Source organism: Physcomitrium patens, chromosome 11, assembly GCF_059467195.1.
Source record: "Physcomitrium patens ecotype Gransden chromosome 11, ASM5946719v1, whole genome shotgun sequence".
In the NCBI taxonomy this organism is placed as follows: Eukaryota; Viridiplantae; Streptophyta; class Bryopsida; order Funariales; family Funariaceae; genus Physcomitrium; species Physcomitrium patens.
In genome coordinates this window covers 13575166-13595694 of record NC_143420.1, presented here as the reverse complement: position 1 = coordinate 13595694, position 20529 = coordinate 13575166, and positions in this window count along the sequence as shown.

Sequence of the window (20529 nt, the reverse complement as noted above, 5' to 3'; positions counted from 1 at the left end):
GCATGTGACTATAGATCTCATTACATGTTTGCCATACATACCTCACAATCACATTACGATTACTGCTATGTAGACCAACTCTCAAAGCAACTTCACTTAGCTATAGTATGCGCTGATATTGATGCCTTAGCACTTACACAAGTCTTCTTTGACTTTATCTTTTGTCATTATAGATTACCTCGTATCATCATTTCAAATTATGATCCGTGCTTCATGGGAAGTTTTTGGCAAGTCTTGTTTAAGCTCTTGGATACATGACTTGCTATGTCTATAGTCTTCTATCTTCAAATAGATGGACAAATAGAGTTTACAAATTGAATCCTAAAAGATACACTATGGATATTTTTAACAGTTCACTACAACAATTGAGATGAATATTTAACATCCTTAGAGTTTACATTTTAAAATAATATTCAAGCAAGTATTGATCATTCACTATTCTTCTTTAACATCGGTTAACATTTGATTATGCCAACAATCTTCTATGGTTCCATCAACACGAATAATTTAACAATGGAGGAGTTTATACAACAGCTTATAACAGCCTTATTGCATGCACAACATCATTTTTTTACTGCACAAAATCAACAAAAATAATATACAAATAACTACCAACAAAAGAAGACCTTTGAAAAGGGTAATCAAGTATTAATCTCCAATATCAACCTTCTACTTGCTACATCAACCTAAATCCATAAGCTAATACCTCAATGGCTTAGATCTTTCAATATTTTTTATATTGCATATTGCTTTAAGCTTCGACTATATATTTGAGTCTATTTGATCTTTCATATTTTGTAGCTCAAGGAATTTTATATTGAACCAAGATTCTTTCCAAACTGGCACCAACCACCACCACCATTTGTTGAAATTGATGATCAATAAGAATATAAAGTGGACAATATTTTGGAGCATTGTTACCTTTTTCTTGCAATAGATATTTTCAAATTTAGTACAAAGTTCTCTAGAAAGGTTATTTTATCTACAATACAATGTGGGAACTTGCATAAAACCTCATTCATTGTCAAAATATCAAAACTTGTACAAAACCTCACCTATTGTGAAAAAATAACTTGAAAATATCATTAGAAGCAAAACAGGACATTCCATATTAGAGGAGGGAGATTTATTGTAATGGGATATAGATAAGATATTTATATTATTGATACATAGGGATAGATAGTTAGAACCATGTTTAAAAAATTTATAAATATAACGGGGCATAGATAGGATGGTTATATTATTTGCACATAAAGATATGTAGTTGGAATCATTTTTAGAAATCTTCTAGAATTGAGGTTAGAATAGTGGTTTATATAGAATCCACCATAAAACCTTCTAGAAAGGCTTAAGGTGGTTATCATGGTGGGACCTATCTCTAAAATCTTTTAGAAGGGTGGTTATTTTGGTAGAGTCCACTATCAAAGACATTCTAAAAAGTTCTAGGATAATTGAATAAAGTATAAATAAGACTAATTGAGGCTATTTGAGACATTTGGTTAGGTATGGCTTTAGACTCTTTCTCTTAGTAAAGTTTGGTTTCTTTATTCTATTGTATTTGATTTTTTTTGCTTCTATTCTCTTTTACTCAATAATGTCTTTCATGTTCTATTCCATTTAGTTACTTTCATTTTTATTCTAGTGTGTTTGGTCTTATGCTATGTTGAGATCTTTGTAGTTATGGATTTGGTAAGGTTTTAGATCTTAGAATAATTAGACTTATTTTAATTAAAGTTTCTATAATTAGAATTTAAGATAGTTATTTAAATAGGATCTATCATAGAAAATTCTAAAAAAAGATTAAGATAATTATTTAAGTGGGATCCATCATTAAAAATATTCTAAAAAGTTCCAAGATGGTTAAACAAAGTATAAATAGGATTAGTTAAGGCCATTTGGACACCTGGTCAAATACAACTTTGGACCCTTTTTCTTAATAAAGTTTGATTTTATATCTTTTTGTTCAATTCTTTTCTATTTTTTGTTACAATTTACATTGTCCTATATTATGATGAGATTCATGTTGCTATGGATTAGAAAGGTCTTAGATTTTTGAAATAGTTTAATCTTATTTTAATTATATATTGATATTTTTCATGAGATTGTGATATCAAATGCATTGTATTTTATTATCTATTTAAAAAATAACATGTTATTCTTGAAGATCTTCATATTTGTTACATCATCTAAAAAATTATAATAATTTCAACATTGAATCTAGTAATTTAAGAAATAATAGTTCTTAAATTGAATTTATTGGTTATTGACACTTTATTGTCTTAGTGCTATAAATATACAAAAATTAAAAAAAAGATAGAAGATAAAATACAAACTTCACTAAATATTGTTTCTTTTATAGCAAAGAAATATTTGATTCTTAATCTTAATTTTAATAGATGTTGTCAATAAAAAGTATCAACCTTTTTTGCTCTATTTATAAGATTTTTGATTGGCTTTTATGTATATTTTTTAATAGCATGTCCATATTAATATATAAGATATTCAAACCTATTTTGGCATTGTTTTAAATTTAAGACTTCTTTGAATTTAAACTCTTCATTATTATCCACATCTATAAGAGAAGGTAGTATTTTTTATTTTTTGCATATCCATTGGTTTATAAAGACTTAAAAAAAAATATAAAATACAAGATAAATCTTCATAAATTTTGGTAGGTATAATTAATACGTAATTGGATTAATCTATTCATGGATAAGAAATAGTTTAAGTATATGATAATTCAACTTGTAATAAGAATGAATAGTCTTAATATTATAACAAAGTAATCATATTTTATTGCTAAAAAATAATTAAGTTTTTTCTTTGCAATAGGAAATCCATCAATCTTTTATCATTCTTAAGTTTTTTATAATAAAGCTCTTTTGACTTCTTCTATACATGAGGTAGTTGTACCTACATCTTAGAAGATGAATTTATTAAAATTATACTCCTAAAGCTTCTCCTTATCCTAAATTTTGTTTTTTTATTGTTAAACAATAAATTTTACAAAAGATCTTAACTATAATTACATGGAATAAGAAGGAAAATTGAAATAAGATTGAATTCTCTTAATGATCTAAAATCCTTTTAGTTTATAACAATAAAGAATTCTATCACAAAGTACGACAAAATAATCTAGAATAAAATTGAATAGTTTTAAAGAAAATAGAATATAAAATATATAATAGAGCAAAATTGAACAAAAAATACAAATCAAATTTTTCTAAGAAAAAAAGATCAAAGATATTGAAGAAACATAATAAGCACGACACAAGTAAAAATCACCAAGGTTAGATAGAAGAGAAGTGTGAAATGAGATGCCTCTCACTTCTAACACCCTTTATTTATAGATAGAGTTTACATCTATTGTAGTTCAACTTCATTCTCATTCATCCTTACTTCATCCAACTAAATCCTAGATTCCACTTAACCTAGCAGCCACTCCAAATCCTAGCCGCCACTTAACCTAGCAGCCACTCCAAATCCTAGCCGCCACTTAACCTAGCGGCCACTATAAATCCTAGTTGCCACCTTGGTAACTTTCTTATTATCTTTTGCTGTCTTTTAACTATTAGCAATTTATGTTAGGTAATATCTTTTATTTGTCTAATATTTACTTTATCACTCTCACTTTGCTATTGATTAAAGGTTTCTAATTCTAATGCCTTTGTCAATTTATAATGTCTATCCTTCACCAATGCTTTTGTAAGCAAATCAGCAAGCATATCTTCCATTGCATAATACTTCATATCAATCATTTCCATTTCAATCTTTTTTCATATGAAGTAGTATTAAATGTCAATGTGTTTTGTCTTTGAATGATGCTTTGGATTCTTTGCAAAGGCAAGGCATCCTTGATTGTCACACTTCATTGGAATTACTTCCAATTGCACAAGTCTAATGTCTTCTAAAACCTGTCTTAGTCATATTACTTCTATTACACCATGACTTACTACCATGTACTTTGTCTCCATTGTTGACTTTATAATTGTTGGTTGTCTCTTGCAATTCCATGAAATTGCTCCCACTCCAATAAAGAATACATATCCCATTGTTGACCTTCTATCATTTATATTTTTAGCCCAATTTGTATTACAACAACCATGCAATGCAATATTATCACTTCCAAGGCACAATTTCAAGTTCAAAGTACCTTTTAAGTACCTCAAGATCTTCTTAATGGTTGCTCAATGGATTGGTCTAGCCTTTGACATGTGTTGACTCACAACATTCACCGCATATGCAAGATCCATCTTTGTGCCAATCATTACATACAAAAATAAACCTATTGCTGCCTTGTATGGAACATCTTTTATTTCATCTTCAACTTCAAGAAACTCCTCATCTGTGAGCTTTATCAACTTTATATTGGCCTCTAATAGTGTTCCAATAGGCTTGCACTCCTCCATGTTGAATCATTTTAATACTTCTTCAATATACTCCTTTTGGCTCAATGTAATAATCTTCTTAGCTCAATCTCTTACAAATTCCACTCCTAAGTAATAGTGGAGCTCTTTCAAATCACTCATCTCAAATTCTTTTACTAGCTTTGCCTTCAACTAATCTATCTTTTTTAAAGTGTTGATCAAGATGATTAATTCATCAACATAGAGAATAACAATCAGCAAGAAGATTTTTAATTGCATCACATATATAGAATGATCAACATTGCTTTTCATAAATCTTCATTAAAAAAGAATGTATTGATGCATTGGTACCATATCCTTAGTGGTTACTTAAGCCCATATAAGAATTTCTTCAACTTAAAAATAAAGTGTTGCTTGCTTTCTTCAACAAATCCTTCAGGTTGATCCATGTATATCTCTTCTTCCAATTCTCCATTCAAAAAGCCATCTTCACATCCATTTGATGCATCTCCAAGTCCACTGTTGCTCCAATTGCCATAATAGTTCTAGTGGTGAATTTGGCCACGGGAACAAATGTCTCATTAAAATCAACATTGGCAACTTGTGAATAGCTTTAGGCAACCAATCTTGACTTATACTTCATAACATTGTCCAGTGCATCCGTCTTTGTTTTGAACACCCACTGTCAATGACAAGAACTTGATAAAAATAAATAAACAAGTGAGACTTTTTTCAAAGGAAGTTGATAAAATAGAAATAATTAAATATGTATATTCAAAAAATAACTGGAATGGCTATTACCAAAAGACAAGAAAACTAGAGACCCTTGAAACTAGACTATAAGAAAGAAAGGAGTTGACAAGAGTGAAGAAGGCTTCTTTCTTGCCTCTATATATACTATCGACATAGGAGCTATGTGGCAACGTTCTTTCGGACCTCCAAAAATATGTTGACTTTATATAACACGTATCTTAACTTGCAAAGGAAGTTTTTTATATATGCACTACATAATTAGCTTGTTCTACAAGCTACTAATATATCTGGCACATGGTTAACTTATTACCCAGTTTTTAACCTACCCATCAAGTATAAACACATGTAATGTCAAAGTAGCGTCTATGAAGCTTTTAAAAAGCTTTTCTAGAGGATATTATAAAACTAATCTACTTTTATCTACTTCTATCTATTTATATCACCTATGTAATAATTATAATAAATATATGTTCATGACATTACTCCCCCCATCTAGGAATGAGTTCCACGAGGAGTAGTGATCACATGTCGAGAAAGTCTCAGATGTGGTAAATTGTATTTGCTACATACTCTGATCTTTGCTCTCTTTGAAGATGATTGATAGGGCCTCTCAACCATCAATAGTGTCCCATACCAAGGCAAGAAGACCACCCAATTATTTGATCGTTGTTGAGGCCTTCATAACTTCCTTCAAATAAAACATTTGGAACACCGTCAGGAGTTGTTCTTACATCTAATAAAATTACCAAATATTAGGAGTCTCTTCTAAGGTCATAATACTAAACGCATTGTATCTCACCATCTATTCAAGGAAGAACATGTCGTTCTTGAAGATCTTCCTCTTGATTGCGTTGTCTTGAAGGTTGTAACAATCGTAATGTCTCATCTGATAAGTCAACAAACGAAGGCTCTTGAGTCGAATCTATTGGTTTTTGGTTCTCCATCTTTCTAGCATTACAACTATAAAGAAGCTACAAACAAGGATTGAAAGTAGAATGTTATCTTGCCTAGATCTTATTTCTTTTATAAAGAAGGTTTTCATCTTGATTTTGATGGATATCGTCGATGAAAAAACTCCACTATCTTTACTACATTTGTAAGATTATTTATTAGCTCCCATGTACATTCACTAATATCATATCCATGCCAATGGACAAGATATTCCAATATATTTTGGCGCCACCTTGAATCTAAGACTTCTTCTACTTCGAATTCTTCATTATTGTCCATTTCTATAAGAGGAGGTAGAGCTTATCTTCTTTTTGGTAGGTCCACTATCTTATATGATTCAAGAAGAGATCTATGGAATAATAGATGGATTTTTGTTGACTTCAATAGTTATAAATGATATACAACTAGATTGATTTGAGCAAAAATAGAAAATGTTGCAAGCTTTTGATAATCCAACTTGTCACAAAGATGAGTGGTCTTGATATTGCGATGAAGTAACCATACCTTATCACCCATGTGAAATGGTGGTTATTCCTTTCGATAGACATCTGCATTGACCTTTTGTTCTTGAGCTTCTTTTAACTATGCCTTCATTCTTGCATGTAGCTCTGACAAATATTTTACCAAATCTTTTGTCACATGATTATCAACTTTTGAAAAGTCAAAAGTATCAAGTTGTCGATGATAACCATAATTGACAAAGAAAAGTGTTTGTTTTATAGAAAAATATATCATATTATTATAAGCAAACTCTACAAATGGTAAAAGAGTTGTCCAATTATCTTGTTGGTAGTTGATGGTACATCTTAAATATTTCTTTAAAACTTGATTAACATACTCTGTTTGTCCATCAGTTTGAAGATGGAATGTTGAAGATAGTTTTATATCCACTTTTAGAATCTTGAAAAGAGTCTGCCAAAATCTTAATACAAATTGAGTTCCTCCATCTGATATAATATCCTTGGATAATCTATGATAGCGATAGATATTATTAAGAAAGAGCTTAGCTATTTCTTCACCTATGATAGATTTTGTACGTGGTACAAAATGTGCCATCTTGGTAAAACAATCTACTATCACAAATATAGAGTCATAAGAATCTGAGATTGAAAGATCTATGATGAAATCCATAGAAACAAAAGACCATGGTTATTCTGCAATGGATAATGACTAAAGAAGCTTGTAAGGTCAATGATGAGGAGTTTTTGATTTGAACAAACATTATAAGATTGTACAAAAGCTTTGATTGATTTCTACATTTGGGGCCACTAAAAATCCGTGGATTATTAATTCCAAAGTTTTATTGTATCTAAAATGTCTTGCTATTGAAAATTCATGGATAATATCTTTAGAAGAAAATCAACAACTATCTATTACTTCTAAGTGCAGAAGTTTGGTTTTTTTAATTTAAGAATATTTTTTATTTTTTACAAAGTCTTTTTCTATAAAAATAAATTGAGGCTTCTAAATCTAACAAGGCTAAGACTTTGTGATTTTTTAGTTGTAAAAAAAATTCTTTTATAACACAAGATAAAAGATCTAAAAAAATAATAAGATCTTTACTAGGTATTATATAAGATTCCAGCTACATGGTTCCAATCTTAGTTGGAAAAACTAGTTTCCAAATATATCATCTTTTTTAGTAATTAAATTAATTATTTTATAATTGTATTGCTTCTTTGGATAATATTGAGTAATGTGCTTAGATTCTCTATAATATAGGCACAATCTTCTTTGATGGCATTAAATCTAATTTTACTTAGAAAGATATCTGAAATGTACCATATCAATTTGTATAAGTTGTGGTCTTCATGAATAAATTTCTATAAATTTTGAAGCTATCACCATAACTTGAGTTGTACCTTTCCAATCAAATCTATGTTTTGGACATCTTTTAAAGACTTGATTATTGCATGCAATAGCTTAAGCAATAAATTGCTCTAATAAATTTATTTTTGATATGATAAATAATATATATTTGACATTATCTTTTAATCCATATCAAAATTGATAAATAAGGATCTGTCATTCCAATCCATATCACAAGCAAGGTTTTAGAATGTAACAGCATATATGGTGGTTGAATATGAATCTTGTTGTAAAAATATGAATTTGATATTTTCTACCTTTTTCAATCATTTTTTCCAAATTTGGCCATAAATACTTCAAAGAATGAATTTAAATTATAGAATAGTTATGACTTCTTTTCCATCAAAAGTACAAATAAAAAAAAATACTCTTAGAAAGAAATGCACCTATAAATCTAACTTGAGTTTTCTATTAGGATATTAAAAAAGATGCAATCTTAGATGTATCTTTATTTATTGTAAAAATCCTCAAAGTTTTGATCTTGTTCTATCAAACTTCTTTAGCATATTTAACTTTATTTTCCTAATACTTGTAGTAGCAAGTCTTTTTAAATTTAATTGCGGACTTAATCTCAATTGCACAAGTTCTTAGCATAGACTTTAAACTTTATTATTAACATCTTCCATAGGCATTAGAATACTACCTCCATGATTGATGTTAGAAATATATGAGATTTCCACCCTAAGAGTGTTGACAAGCTTGTAAAGATCTACAATGGTTACAAATCAATTCTCACTTCCACTCAGAGTAGCATCCAAAATATTTTCTTATATAAACAATTCAAATAAATCTATATGTCAAATTAGATGAAGATAATTTACAATCTCTAATATCAAAAGAAAATTTTTATAAAGAGAGGTACTCTACTTTCTTTAAAGAAACAATCATTGTTAGAAAATTAAAATATTACATTCAAGGTAAGTAAATTGAAACCTTTAAAATATAGCAATAAAATAGAGTAATCGACTTATTTTATAAAATAAGATAAGAATAATGAATTATCACTCTTATCAAACTATCAAGGATATAAATTGAAAAGAATTAAAAGATCAATATAATCTTATGTTACTCAAAAAGATTAGAAAATCATTCAAAGATGGTATGATTTTAATCTAGAATGGATATTGCCAAAGATAAAAAGATTAAAAAATCTTAAAATAAGACTAAAGTCTAAAAAGATATTGATAAGAATAAAGAAGGCTTTATTCTTATCTCAATATATATTATCCAACTAAAAACTATGTAGTAACATTTTAAAGGACTATCATCACTTGCCTAATTTATAAGATACATGTTTAACTTACAAGTCAAGTTTCTTATATGCATGGTATATACTTAGCTAATTCTACAAACTATTAATACGTATAATTGTCATAGACATGTTCATATAAGCCAGTAATTACATATATAAATAAGTAGAAGTAAGTAAAAGTAGATAAAAGTAAGTTAATTCTATAGTATTTGATATAGAAGCTTTCTAGAAGCTTCATAGATGCTGCTTTGAATTTATAGGTATCTTTAATTGATTTTTTGGATTAGAAATGTAGTCAACAAGTTGTCCATGTGCCACACATGTTATAAGCTTGAAGACCAAGCTAACTATGTGGCCCACATATAGAAAAACTTGCCTTGTAAGTCAAGGCATGTGTCCTACAAAGTCAACACATATTGAAGGTCCTATAGAACGTCGCCATGTAGCCCCAAGTTAAGTAGTATATATAGAGACAAGAATGAAGCCTTCTTCACACTTGTCAACTCCTTTCTTGCTTTCAGTCTAGTTTCAAGGGTCTCTACTTTTCTTGCCTTTTAGTAATAGCCATTTTAGTTTTTTTTTTAATATATATATCAAGTTATTTCTATTTTGTTTTCTTTCTTTGAAAGAAGTTTCACTTGTTTATTTGTCTGTATCATGTTCTTGCCCTTGACAGATTGACAAGAGTATACTTACAATATCAAAGCTTTGTCTAATGATGATTAAGAGTAGATTATTCCTTTTTACTTGATAAGACATAAGTATATTACAAGTTGCACATTACCCTCTTCTAAACTAATATTGTCCTTAGTATTTTTTTTGTTCTCAAGTCCTCTCTTCTATTTGTCTTGAGTGATATTAGACATTTTTTTTTTCTAAGTGTTATCATGGCAGAACTTGCTGAAATGAAGAGTGCAATGACACAAATGCAAGAGCAATTGAGGGAGTTAATGCTTGCAATGCATCAACTCAATTTACCACCACAAGGAGCAACAAGATTGATAGGAAGTGAAGATATAGAAATAATTGGAGCTACTTCAACATCAACATCAAATCATGTGCCTCTTTCTATGGTGGAACGCCCTTCTCCACTGTTAGAGACCCAAGAATTGTCCTACCCGAGAAGTTTGATGGCACCAGATTCAAGTTTCAAAGATTTATCAATCAAATGTAACTTGTGATTGAAGTTCAATTCCAAAGCTATTCAATTTTAGGATCGTAAGTTAGCTTTATTGGTACGCTTCTTTCAAGTTTAGTACTATTAAGGTTTTCATCTTTTCTTGAATGACGAGAACCAATATTAGATAATCTATAGGCTTTTCTAACAGAGTTTCGATCCATGTATGGTGAACATGATACAATTCGTGTTGCAACCAATGAGATCCGTATTTTACGACAAGGCAATCGATCAATAACATTATATGCTTCACAATTTTAATAACTTGCAACTGATATCAAGTAGAATGATGCTACATTTATTAGCCAATTTTTCTACGGATTACAATATGAGGTAAAAAAAATTAATGCTCAACTTAGCTGATCCTCAAATATTGAGTCAAGCAATTGAGTTTACTAAGAAGTGCGACAATCACCTTTTTGAATTTCGATCTGAGAACCATACAAGTAGACCTCAACGTAACTATAATTCAATAGCAACACCAACGTCTCTTCAACATATACATTCGGAAGTAGAGAATATACAAATTGATGTAGTACATTTCAAATCTCTTACTGAGCAAGAAAAGACTCGTCGTCGTCAAGAAGGATTGTGCTTATATTGTGGAGAACCTAAGCACACTGCTCAACATTACCCAAAGAAGTAACGCAACTATAAAATGAGGAGTACGACGATCAAAGGAGATAGCATGTCGGAAAATGAATTTATGCAGCTATAATAGAGACAGTGCGGCTAGAACCTTATACAATGCCTAGTGAAGGTCCTATCCTCTCCTCAGAAGCCTCTCCATATTTTACGATAAATGTTCTTTTAGGACCTAAATATCTCAAAGCCTCTGCCTTGCTAGATTCAAGAGCTTCAGCATATTTCTTAGATGAAAAATATGCTAAAAGATATAGCATATTTTTAGTAAAGAAAATTAAACCTGTTCATGTAGAAGTCATAGATGGTCGTCTGTTGTCTTCAAGAGATGTTACTCATGAAACTCTTCCTATAGAAATAGCAACTAATGGTCATAGTAGCTTTATAATATTTAATATCATTATATCTCTTTCTAATCCAATCATTTTAGATTTATCATGGATAGAAAAACATAATCCTAAAATAGAATGGACTTCTCGTAGTCTTGATTTTTCTGAAAGTATAACTAAGAGTGTAGTTAATGAAGTAGAAAGTCATAAGTCTAGTATAATTAAACCTATATTTGTAGGTACAAGTGCTTTCTTGCATGTTGCAAAAGAAGGATCACCTTGTGTCATTTATGCCACACTTGTTCCAAAGGTAGAAAGACTTCAAGTGGCATTCCAAGCCAATATCAAGATTTTCAAGATGTATTTGAGAAAAATAATATGGATACTCTTCCAGAATATTGTTCTTATGATTGCTCAATTGACCTTCAAGAAGGAACACAATCGCCATTTGGACCAATTAACAATTTATCTCAAAATGAGTTGGCTGAACTCAAGGAGTATATTGAAGAAAATTTGGCCAAAAACTTCATACGCCATTCCAAATCTCCAACAAGAGCTCCAATTTTATTTGTGAAGAAAAAATATGGATCTTTGCAGATGTGTGTTGATTATCGAGGACTCAACAAAATCACTATAAAAAATAGGTACCTGCTACCTTTGATATTTGAACTTCTTGATCAGTTGAATCAAGCTAAAATCTATACAAAAATAGATCTATGAGGAGCATACAATCTAGTATGCATCAAAGAAGGAGATGAATGGAAGATAGGATTTTGAATAAGGTATAGATATTTCGAATACAACGTCATGCCTTTTGGACTTACAAATATACCAATAGCATTTCAACATCTAATGAATGATGTCTTTGGGGAGTTTTTAGATGATTGTGTTATTTGTTACCTAGAAGACATCTTAATCTACTCTAAAAACTCAGAAGATAATGAACTTCATGTTTGTCAAGTATTACAAAAACTAAGAGATGCAGGACTCTATACCAAGATAGAAAAGTGTATATTTCATACTACTCAAGTCGACTTCTTAGGATACATCATTTCAAATGATGGACTTATGATGGATCCTAAGATAGTTCAAACTATTATAAATTGGAAGATCCTAAAAATGGTAAGAGATGTCCAATGCTTTTTGGAATTTACCAACTACTATCGGATCTTCATCAAGGACTTCTTTCAAGTTGCAGCTCTACTTACACTTTTGACTTGCAAAGACAAACTTCAATGGAATCAAGAAATAGATGTAGCATTTGAAGCTTTGAAGACATCCTTTGTTTCTATACCAATCTTGTATTGCGTCGATTTTTCTAAGCTATTTTTTTATGAAAACACATGCATGAGATTTTGCTTTGGATGCCGTATTGTCACGAATGGGAACAGATGATAAACTTCTACCAATAGCTTTTCATTCTAGAAAATTTTCAACAGCCAAGATGAACTATAAGATCCATGATAAAGAACTTCTTGTAATTATGGATTTGTTTTAAGAATGATGCCATTATCTAAAAGGTGCTTCTAGCCCAGTCACAGTGTATACAAATCACAAGAACCTTGAATATTTTATGTCAACACGTATTTTGAATTGTTTCCAAGTCTGTTGGAGTATGTCTTTGTCAAGATTCAAATTCAAGATCACTTATCGACCAAAAAAATAATAAGGTTTGTTAGATGCACTCTTTAGACAATCTTGCCTTGCACCAAAGGAAAGAGATGCTGCTTTTGATCAACAACAAATAATTCTCTTGAAGCTAGAGCATCTTCATCTTCGAGCAATGAAATCAATACTAACTGTTGATTCAACTTTTATTAAGCAAGTTCAGTCAAGTATGTCTTCTGATTCTCTTATTCATGATATTAATAAAAATCCTTCAAAGTCTCATGATACTTCCAAGTTTGAATTCAAGAAAAATCTACTATATTTTAAAGGATGCCTATATGTTCTAGAAGGTGAAGCTTGATTACGTATTCTTCAAGCTCGTCATGACTTTCTAGCAGCAGGACATTTTGAGTACCATAAAACTTTGGAATTAATATCCAGGGATTTTTGGTGGCCACAAATGTGGAAAGCAATCAAAGATTTTGTACAATCTTATGATGTTTGTTCAAGATCAAAAACTCCTCGTCATCGACCTTACGAACTTCTTCAGCCATTATCCATTCCAGAATAACCATGGTCTTTTATTTCTATGGATTTCATCACGGACCTTCTAATCTCAGGTTCTTATGACTCTATATTTGTAATAGTAGATCATTTTACCAAGATGGCACATTTTGTACCATATACAAAATCTATCACAGGTGAAGAAACAGCTAAGCTCTTTCTTGACAATATCTATCGCTATCATGGATTACTCAAGGATATTATATCAGGTAGGGGAACTCAATTTGTATCAACATTTTGGCGGACTCTTTTCAAGATTCTAAAAGTGGATATAAAACTATCTTCGGCATTCCATCCTCAAACGGATGGATAAATAGAGCGTGTTAATCAAGTTTTGGAGTAGTATTTAAGATGTACCATTAACTACCAACAAGATGATTGGACAACTCTTTTGCCATTGGCAGAGTTTGCTTACAATAATGCGGTACATTCTTCTACAAAACAAACACTTTTCTTTGCTAATTATGGTTATCATCCATAACTTGATACTTTTGACTTTTCAAAAGTTGATAATCTTACTATGAAAGATTTGGCAATTCATTTGTCAGAGCTACATGCAATGATGTAGGCGTAGTTAAAAGAAGCTCAAGAAGAACAAAAGGTCAATGCAGATATCTATCGAAAGGAACAACCACTATTCTATATGGTTGATAAGATATGGTTACTTCATCGCAATATCAAGACTACTCGCCCTTGTCACAAGTTGGACTATTGTAGGCTTTGAGCATTTTCTATTTCTATACAAATCAATCTAGTTGCATATCGTTTACATCTACTGGAGTCAATGAAAATTCATCCATTATTCCATAAATCTCTTCTTGAATCATACAAGATAGTGGACCTACCAAGAAGAAGACAAGCTCCACCTCTTCCTATAGAAGTGGATAATAATGAAGAGTTTGAAGTGGAAGAAGTCTTAGATTCAAGGCGATGCCAAAATAAATTCTAATATCTTATTCATTGGCGTGGATATGATATTAGTGAACACACATGGGAGCTAGTAAAGAATCTTGTAAATTCAGCAAAGGTGATAGAGGCTTTTCATTGATGACATCCATCAAAATTAAGATGAAAACCTTCTTTATAAAAGAAACAAGATTTAGGCAAGTTAACATTCTACTTTCAATCTTTGTTTGTAGCTTCTTTGTAGTTGTGATGCTCAAGAGATAGAGAACTAATAACCAACGGATTTGACTCAAGAACCTTCGTTTGTTGACATGTTGAATGAGACATTACGATTGTCACAACCTTCAAGATGAAGCAATCGAGATGAAGATCTTCAAGAACGACATGTTCTTCCTCGAATAGATGGCGATATATAGCATGTTTGATATCACGACCTTGGAAGGGACTCCTAATGTTTGGTGATTTTATTAGAGGTAGGAACAACTCCTGATGGTGTTCCAAATGTTTTATTTGAAAGAAGTTATGAAGGCCTCAACAATGATTAAATAATTGGGTGGTCTTCCCGCCCTGGTATGGGACACTACCAATGGTTGAGAGGCCCTATCAATCATCTTCGAAGAGAACAACGATCAAAGTATGTGGCAAATACAATTCGTCGCATCATAGATTTCTTCAACATATGATTATCGCTCCTCGTGGAACTCGTCTCTAAAACGAGGGAATAATATCACGGACATACTCATGTAAGCCAGTAATTACATATATAAATAAATAGAAGTAAGTAAAAATATATAAAAGTAAGTTAATTCTATAGTATTTGATATGGAAGCTTCCTAAAAGCTTTATAGACGATGCTTTGACTTTATAGGTATCTTTAATTGACTTTTTGGATTAGAAACGTGGTCAACAAGTTGGCCATATGCCATACATGTTATTAGCTTGAAGACCAAGCTAACTATGTGGCCCACACATAGAAAAACTTGCCTTGTAAGTCAAGGCATGTGTCCTATAAAGTCAACACATATTGGAGGTCCTATAGAACGTCGGTACATAGCCCGTAGTTAGATAGTATATATAGGGACAAGAGTGAAGCCTTCTTCACACTTGTCAATTTCTTTCTTGCTTCTAGTCTAGTTTCAAGGGTCTCTACTTTTCTTGGCTTTTGACAATAGCCATTATAGTTTCTTTTTAATATATATATCAAGTTATTTCTATTTTGTCATCTTTCTTTGAAAGAAGTTTCACTTATTTATTTGTCTTTATCATGTTCTTACCCTTGATAGTAACACATGAGTAATTTGTTGTCCATGTTTCTAACTTATTAATCAACTACAAGCATATTTAAAGTCATTTATACATCTATGAAGCTTTTAAGAGGCTTTACCATAAGATAATATAAAATCTATCTATATTTATCTTTTTTCTAATACTTCCTATCTAGGTAAACATGTATATTTGTGACAAATTTATAGTATCACAAGATAGATAATATAATAGGAAGCAATGAATATTAGCCTTTAAACCTTTGAAAATTATAAAGTATAAAAGTATTACTTAAAGAGACTTTTATATTATCTTTAAAGAATTATAAGATCTTTAATGACTTTATAGAAAAGCTATTTATGGAAAAAAAATGCCAAATAAATAAAAAAAATAATATCCTTAATGAAAAAGAAATATGTATTTTTGGTATAGATAATAAAGATTCTATGCCTATTGAAGTTGTATAGCAACTACAAAATATGTATTTACTATAAAAGAAAAGAAGCCACTATTAACATCAAAAAATTAAAAATTAAATGTAGAATTTGAAAGAAGATAAAAAAAACAAAAATAATTATCGAAGGAATTTATAAAACATTATATTGATGATAATTTTTTATTTAGAAATCATAAAATAAAAATCAATGATATCTTAAAATGATATTCGATCAATTGATAGAACATGGATTAAAATTTTATCCAAACAAGTATAGTTTTTATTTATAAGTAAATAAACTATGTTGAATATGATGAATAAGTATTATACTTTTGAATTTTTCTTGCTACAGCCTATCATTAAAAGACATAATAAGTATTAATTGGTATTAATTGAATATATTTTTAAGTAAATGGAGTTAGTGGCATTATCCAACAAGTTCAATAAAAGAACTGATTATGCTTTTTTATATCAAATTCTTACTCATTTTGGAGCTCTAGGTCAAATATTAATCAATTAAAGTAAGGATTTTTTGGATGAGTTTTAAGAATTATTGAACATGGTATTTATTTATTATTAGACTAAATCTTAAGATCATCTTGATGTAAATGGATTAATAGAACATATTATGCTAAGTGTCAAAAGTGTTCTTAAGAAATATAATTTAAAGACAAGACATTATAGATATTAGAAATTATAATTATATTAATTGACTATAGAATATTGCTTCAATAAGCATGTTTTTTTGTAATATTTTTTCTTTGATTTCTTTTTTGTATTAACAAAAATCAGGCTTACTAACTTTTGTTACATGCAATACAATAGTCATAGTCAAAATAAATAGTCCTAAATTATAAATATAAATATGTAATTTTTAGCCAAAATAATATCAACATATTATGCTAATGACATTTGATTATCTTAATAAAATTCACTATTATAATATCTCAAGATCTACTACTTGCAAAGTTCACCAACTAAATTAAATGTAATAGCAAATAGAATCATTTTAAGGATTAAAAAATTACTTTCAAGTAGAATATTAAAATTTAAAGATTGTGATGGATTTTTTTTTAAATATTACTATAAAAATAGTGGCCTTTTCATTTAATACATATTTGTAGAAATTTTAATTTTAAATTGATTATTACTCAATTTGGCTTGAAGTGCATATTTTGTAAAAGTGGTGAACAAGCAACAACAATGATTTTATGTGATATTTATTTAATGGATTGGCATATGAGATGTTTGTCATCACCTTTAAATCAAAATCCTTTGAAAGATGGAAATGTCAATAATATAAGGATAAATCTTTAAAAAAATTATAAATTGATTACAAGCATAATTAATAAATCAATTGATGATTTGTTTTTAAATATAATTTTTTATGTCATATTTAAAAAATAATGATAATAATCTAACCATAATAAAAATAATGTCATAAGTAAGTTGAAAATAACTTTGTAATAATTTAATTTTAATCTTCAAAAGTGTTATAATTTCTTATAGATCAAGATGTTTGAGTAGATATTTTTTATTAGAAAGTATTTTTTAAATACAATGATGAAGTTATTTTGGCCTAAAAATATTTCAAGGATTCATTTGATAGCCATTAGCCTTGATGTCATGTTTTGACCTTTAGATCAATTAAGGCCATAGATCTTACTTTGAGCTCTTTGGAATCTAATAATAGAGATATGGCTATTATTTTTAGATCTAAAGGTAATATTATAAGAAGTCTTATGATTTAATATGGTTGAAAGATCTTTTTTTTTTATTAATAAAAAAAAGTTAGGCCAAAAAAATTCTAAATTTTCTAACAACTTTGATTTTTGTTTATTTTTTAATTTTTTAAATCAATTCTTAAAATTTTGGATATAAATAGAAATTCTTATTATAATTTGTAAGCATATAATTTAAATTTTAAGTTCAAAAAATATAAAAAATCTTCAAATTTAATAAAAGATGATATATTATCTTTATATTTTGATATCTCTATTTTTAAAAACTACTCTTCATTATTCTCAAGGTAAAAATCAATAAGAATTGATTTTTTAGAGATTTAGTAGATTCTAGTTTTTAAATTATTAGGAATTGATAAAATTGGCATTGAGATGTGGTAGAAGTATTGATTTTTGTGGCAAAAGTTTCGTTGCCTCAAAAATTCAAGTAATCAATTGAAGGTACAACTTTAGAAGAAAAGATCAAGAAGTATAAGATAGCTCAAAAGCTCAAATTTTTGAAAAAGATGTTGCTTGAAGTTAAGATTTTAATAAGCTCAAATTAATTATATGAAAATTTAGAATCAAGCCATAATGCTCAATTTTGTAGAAGAAGGTCAATTGTCTTTTAGAATTAAATTCAATTGAAGCTACAACTTTGAGATGCAGTTTGAAAAGCATACTACCATATTTGAAGTTGGAAATTATAAATTAGATACATCTTCAAGTCTTCTTTCTAATAAGATTAATTAGACTCAACTTAGAGCTTGAAAGCAACTATAGTATGTTAAATTGTAAAGGTAAGTGAAGCAATAGGATTAAAAGAGCCAAATTCCTTCAATGCTTTACTTGGATGTATTTGTATGTCTAATAGATAGTTGTATTGGATGAATTTTAAATAAGATGTTATGATGGACGTAAAGATTAAATTTTGATGACTAATTAAATCAATTAATGAAAGTTTAGATGGATATAATATCTAATTAAATTTGTTAATTCGAATGTGATTTATTTTATAGATAAAATATTATGATGACATATATTATATAATTTGAAATATATATTGATTAGATGGATACACAAACCTTAAATAATGAATAGAAAAATAAATATTTATGCTAATTTAAATAATATATTAATATTATTAAGAAATATATATTAATATTATTAAGAAATATATATTAATATTATTAAGAAATATATATTAATAATATTTTATAAAATATAAAAATATAATTAATAATTTTTAGAAAATATTTTGATATTCTATATTATTTACATATCTTTAATATGTATAGTCATAAAATTATATATGATTCAAAATTTTACTAATTAAAAATTATTATTCTTAAAATTTGACAAATTGAATATTAATCAATAAATAGAAAATTAAAATATAATATATTTATTCATTAATTTAAAATAAATTACTTTAAAATGTTATTTTCAAAATTCTTTAATGTTATATTTCTAAAAACCAAAAAATATATATTTTTTTAAATTTTAAGCTAAATAATCAAACCTCTATATATTTTAATTTAGAATAAAATACTAAATAAATGAATGAAATTTTATAACTTATAGAATTTTTTTTCTTAATTTAAAATTTTATTTCACTAAAATTTATCTATTAAAGTATGGTATCATTTCTAAGACCTTATAAGATTACTAAAATGTGTTTGTAGAAAAATTTATTTTAACTCTAAATTATATTCTAAATTAATATGAACATCAATTAAAAGTTAATTTTTATATACTAAAATATCTATTTTCTTTATTCTAATTTTAATATGAATCAATACATTTAACTTATATACAAAGACACAAACTACTAGTTTGATTGACACTATGCTTTTTAAAATTTAAATGTTACATTCTTTTTTTCTATTTTGATCCCACTTTGACTAATAAAAATTATCAAAAAAATTCAAATTTATATTGATTGATTTTTTTTAATATAATAATAATCTAACCAAATTATTTATATTATGTTTAATTAGTAATAAAAATATATTTTTAAATTAAATGATAGAATCTTAAATATAACAACTTCTTATTTTTTGTTTAAATTAGAAAATAGACCATTGTCACTAATATGCACAAAATAATCAGTTATTTTAAAGATGATGGCATATATGGTGATACCATCTTAAGATAATCAATTATTAAAATAGTTAAATGAGACTTAAATCTTGAACTTATATAATTTCAATAAAACTTAATACAATAAAGTAGATTGGATTTGTAACAAAATAAATATCATTGATTTACAAGAGATTATTTTGATAAGTACCTATTAAAAACCAATAATTTGAACTTAATAAATATATGCATCTCAATGTATCTAAATAAATCAGTAAACTAAAATAAAATTTTACATAAATAAGATTTTGGTACTTGTATTAATCAAAAATAGTTATTAAATAATGTAATGTTTATTAAGCATATAATACACAAAATAAAGTAGGAATGATTTTCAACATCTATATATACATATACATGTATATATATATATATATATATATATATATATGTTTGCTTTTATTGAATAATGCCTCATAGATAATAAAATAGAAGATATAAATTTCAATAATAAAAATTTCAATAATTTTAGAAATTATCTATAATAAACTTGTATCTCGTCTTGAAATTTTATAAAGCTGAAGATTTTTCGACATTCTTAAAATTTGA